The sequence below is a fragment of the Atta colombica genome, unplaced genomic scaffold (genome assembly GCF_001594045.1).
Source record: "Atta colombica isolate Treedump-2 unplaced genomic scaffold, Acol1.0 scaffold160, whole genome shotgun sequence".
NCBI lineage: Eukaryota > Metazoa > Arthropoda > Insecta > Hymenoptera > Formicidae > Atta > Atta colombica.
In genome coordinates, this window is record NW_017259251.1 from 95,795 (window position 1) to 101,652 (window position 5,858).

Here is a 5,858-nt window from a genome sequence, read left to right on the forward strand (position 1 = left end):
TTTCGTTGCAAAAGGCAATTTTGAAATTTCATAACGAGTAACATTTACTTTGACAAGCAGATTCAGCAATTAATTCTGATGTCGCAATTAATCGGTCGCATGACAAACTTTGCGTATCTGTAATTAACAGGAAGAGAAGCAAACGAAGTAATGAACTCAGACTGAAATTTGCCATAATTCCCTGAGTGACTACGGCAGCGAACCTCTTTTGAGAGAGAGAGAGAGAGAGAGAGAGAGAGAGAGAGAGAGAGAAGTCCATCAGGTTTTTCCTCTCTTTCTCTTTCTGTCTCTATTTCTTTCTCTCAAGTAGTGGAATCCTCATGTGGACTGTAAAGTCGTTGCTCCGCCGCGCTCGGCTGAGAAAGTCATTGAACGCCCGGTGCATCGACCACGGGGTTGTCGAACGGGCGGAAGCCCGCAAATAGAAACCAGTTTCTCCCCGATTGCGAGAGGGCCTTCTCGCTCTTCTCCTTATTTTCTTCTTGTCTTTCTTTTTTTCTCTTTTTCTTCCAACTAGATTCTTCCATCGCGCGCGGAAGTGTTACAAGGTCGCGTTACGTGCTGAAATTGCATACGTGACCGGGATGCTCCTTCCGCGAATCTGCATTCCGGTCCAAGTTCCTGAGAAATTCGTGTTTTGTACTAGTATAATAGTTTTGCCTTCCAACCATTCTAGGTCTCTCTCTCTCTCTCTCTCTCTCTCTCTCTCTCTCTCTCCCTCCCTCTCCCTCTCCCTCTCCCTCTCCCTCTTTCTCTCTCTCTCTCTCTCTCTCTCTCTCTCTCTCTCTCTCTATCTCTCTCTCTCGATGTTATATGACACTTCGTATAATATTATCGCGTTCTTTTTTTCTCTCATATTGTAATACAGCGAGTCATTTCGAATTACGAGAAACAACGTTTCTGCGTAATTCTGTAGTGCCTTGTAATTGCAGCGCGTTTTATGATAAACACAAACAGATTCTATGATTAATGCGTAATGTAACGAGATATTTTCTAAAGCGGGACAATTTTTTATTAAACTGGAAAGGGAAAGGGGTATGTATATGGATGTAAAAATTGAAAAAGTTTTTCTCCACTGTCTACACTCTGTATGAGTGTATATATATATATATATTATAGAAGAAAACTTATTCAACAGTTGCATTACTTTCTGGAAACAATAATATGTATTGTGATTTTACAATTTAGCGAAATTTATTAAGTATTTTTCAGCAGAACCTTTTTGTTAAAATCGAGACATTTGATATATATACATATATATTTTGTTGAAACAGCAGGTCAAAAACCCTAAAGCGTATCCCGCCAAAATCGAGATGTCACGTCGTGGTCACAATACGAAACGAAACTGAATTTTTCTCTCCTAAAGTTTTCCCTTTCTTTTTATTAACATTTGATGAATCTTAATTTTTTCTTAATCTTTTCGAACACAAAAAAAGGAGGTAGATAAGATCTCGTCTTGGACATAGGGCATATATAAGTCTGAAGTATCATAATCCTTGAAAATCGATAAGAGATACTAATAGTTGTGTAAAAATGTTCTCGCAAAGAGATATATATTCGACGTAACTGCATGAAGTATTTATCCAGTTTAAAAGGATTCTTTAACAGTTTAGAATATACATCTTACTTTCGGCTACTTGAATATTGCGCAATCTGTCGCTGACTTTTCATGCTTGTACTTAAGTATTTTCCACACGGTAAGCACGTACAGCCAAACTATCGGACACGCTCCGAATCTCGATAACATAACGTCACGCGTTAATGCATTCTTAACGTCGAATCCACATTTCTACAACGCTGACGAAATGCGGTATTTCACTTCGAGAATGCGGATTCTTTCCCATCGTAAACTCGAGTTTATTGGGCCGGACATATTTTCGGTACGATGATTAATCATTGAAATTTTTGACCATTGAAATTCGGTGCAATGTGACCGGATATTTTCAGAGTCTAAAGCAGGATAGATTTTATTAAACGAAAAACGGAGGGAAATGTAAAAATAAATGTGGATAAATTACGATAACAGTAAAAATTATACAATTATACAATTATTTTTATCATTCGAAATTAATTGCCTTAAGAAAGATGAATCCTTAAAAAACATGTAAAATCCTTGGCAACTCAACAAAAATCAAAATCAATTTATGTTAATATATTATTTTTAAAATACAAATTTAAAATTGAATCTTTTTTTCACCATCCACACTTTGTTCATTATAAAGAAAACTCATTCAAGTGCTGTATTACTTTTTTAGAAACGATAATATATATAAATTATTTTAAAATTTGGCAAAACTTAATATTTAAAATATTTTTCAGTAGGATCATTTTGCTACGATTGGAACATTTGACATGTTTGGCGGAACAGCGAGACAATCATTCCGAAAGTGATATTGTTCTGTCGAAATCGAGATGTCTGATCACACATAAGCAATACTTCTTAAGTACACAAAATCTATTTTTGATAGTGTAAAAGCAATAGGCAGTCGCGACAGAATGTAAACAATTAAAGTTTATCTTGATTCGCTACTTTCGTGCTCAAATGCGATAATAGTTCTCCCTTTATTGGTATAAGGGGGGGGGGGGTCAAAGGTTGAAGAGATATTTACCAAACCAGCTGCAGTAAATAGTACGTGTATGACAACGTTGGTAAAGAATGTGCGATATACTGTTAGACATTCGTGCTCCCGGCTTGCATAAATGCTTAAATATACGCTCTCTATATAAACGAAGAACTGCGCGTATTCTGGCTCTTTCTCCATTTCCTCATATATATATATACGTAAAAGATGATTTTATATTTTTCACATTCTTATCTCGATAATACGTTTTTATTTTCCATTATAAATACAATTATCTACAAAAATCGCACGCTAATTTAATAAATTCTTCAGTTATCATATAAGCGGTCGCGAGCGCAACTCTGGTGTTTGAAAAGTAAGTTACGAGAAGTTTTTTTCAGTGCCTAAACGTGCGCGTCGTCGGCCAAAAAGAAGTAAAGGAAGAGGGCGAAGGAGCATCGGCCGCGAGCGAATAGGTCGGGAAAAATCACACGCGTGCGCGCAGACACGTGTGCGTGAGTCGTCCGTGCACGCAAGTCAGCGCGCGCGAGCTCCGCTGCGTAGATGCAGTTTTAGGAAATCACGCATAATACACGTGGCAACACCGCCGCCGGGCTAACATTCCATGTGATCCCAGGACCGGTTTGCGGGTACTGTCGACCCACTAACACTCGCTTAATGCAGATAAACCTACGCCCTATATGTGGAGTACCCGTCGCTTATTTTTTATTGCCACCCGGCACGTCGAGCCGCCTTGCCGGCCGCGAGCGCGCGGCGTTTCACCGATTTTCAAAGTCAAGAAGAAAAAAAAAAAATAAGAAAAAAAAGAAAGAAGTGAAGGCGAAGAAGAAGGAAGAAAACTCGCCAGTCGCCGGGGCCTAAAATTATGCGGCTCGAGAGAAGGGCCGGTTAGTTCTGAAGCCACTTGGCGACGCCAGCTTTGATTAATAATGCAATTTGATAATAATATGAACTTGATAATAATATAACTTTGATAATAATATGAATAATACTAATGCATTTGTAATCATCCTCATGAAATAATCGGAAAATGAAGTAATTACTAAATAAATATTCGCTTTCATTCAATAGTATCATTGTACTTGACATTATCGTGTTCTTGGATTGCTGCAACTCGAAGAGATAAGATCGAAGGAAACGATATTGTCAAAGTCCTTGTATTTTTATGTCAATACTTCATAATTAGACAAATTTACAATCGCACTGAACAACCTGCAGCTGTGATCAAAATATCGTTATTATATTAATGTAATACAATGTAATTGTGAATTACTTCTACAAGTTTTGTTCTCGATTAGTAGAATTCGCATAAGGAAATTATTGTGATAGAAAATAATTAATTCTTTCTTGAAAGATATGATCTTATTTTTCAAATTCGAAGCATCTGGCTTTCTTTATCTCCTAACAAAAATTATAAAAATTTGGCAACGTATTTTTAAAAAGTGCTACTTTTCATAAGTCATTAAAGAGCATATGCTTTTATACAGCTGCTCGTACCTGCTGTTTCATCTAATCCAAATTATAAGTGGCATTTAAGGGGATCTGCCGGCAGCTTGAGAATATCAGGGAAACGGTGAATGCTTTTTTACGCAACACTTTGTCTCGCTAGATTTTTTTCTAAGTAAGACATCCTCGATGAACTTTATTTCTAAATCCGGTTCTGAACGTTCTATTATACAGTTATTCGTGGATACAATCATATTATAAGTATTATTATATAATTATATTATCATTATTATGTTGCAATATGTTAGATTACATACTGTTCATTCTCATTCGTGCATGTCGCGTTATCTGTGCCCGTCGACAATTTATCAAAACAGTAGTAATTCGATAACTAAACTCATTACAATTGCAGTGTATTTACGTTTTTCCAAATGAGGGTTCGAATGTACGGATGCAATTTTATAAGAGAGCCGCTTGTAATTCATTGCATGTCCTCGCGCTCTCAGATATGGACGTTTGTATGACAGAGATGCAGTTATTTACAAATTCAGTGGCTTAATGGCAGGATATCACCCGTGTTTTTCGTGACCGGATGATCAGCGGAAGTCGGCAAGCTGTGAACGTAGATTTTACTGATTTAAGCTATTGCTACGAGATTTTTAGACTCTATCCTGACTCTATCCTGTAATAGGAAGAACACGTTTACGTAAAAATTTTATGATAATGAATGCAGTGTTGTTTCATATTTCGTTACCTATTTTATTTGCTTGTCTTCATTCTCGCTTAAAATTTCTACAAATAAATAAATAATTAAACAGATAGATAATTACTAGTAATTAAATAAATTTAATAATTGATCCAAGAATTATCTCGTATTGAAAAGTTATGTTTTCTTTTTATTTAGATGATTTTTTTTTTAATTAATAAAATTAAATTAAAAATATGTGTTAATATTAAATTAGTGTTAATATAAATTTACTCTTTTGTTAAATTTTTTAAAACTACAAACGCAGGATGTAACGCGTAGTATAATTTTCGTTGTAATCGTAATTTTCGTGACATAATTGCGAGGATCGATCGAGGAGCGAATTGCTCCTCGAGATCGCTTTCTACGCCGTTCTGCGTGACCCACATTTCATCCGGAAATGTGTTCCCATTCCGTTCTGCATTTCGCGCAACGGCGAATGAGATCGACCTACACAACACCTGTTAAAGCCGTCCGGTAAATAGGGTATTACGGTCAATGGTCAGTATTATAAAAGCGTCGAAAGGCAGAACAGATCCGAATGGATATGCAGAGAAGCAGAGAAAAAGAAAGGACGAAAGAGGAGACCTAATTCTTTTTTAGACATATATGGAATAATTGCACTTGACTCACTCGGGGGTGTGTACCGGGGGATGCCTAAACCACCAGACGAAGGATACTTTGTCCATTGACCATTGTGCTGGCGACAATGTGTCAGCAGGTAGCTGATCATCGATCTGGGGTCCGCACACTCCGCACGGTCAATGACCTTGCAATGCGGCCAGCAAAGGGCGAGGCCGCGTTGTTACGTCCGTGAATAGCCCAAGTATAGTCGAGCACGACGTTAATGCCACACGATCGTCAACCGAGTATCTCCAGAACACTTAATGTCCAGTTTCTCTTAATTATGATTTAATTTTTATTTTGTTAAAAAAAATTTACTGAAAAAAATTTACTATATTTTAATAAATTTTTTTTTTTAAGTAAATACTTGTAAATAAATATTTTTATTGCAGTGAATAAATATTTACTCAATGAAAAAAACAAGTCAAATTAAATTAATTGTTCTTATATCAATTATATAT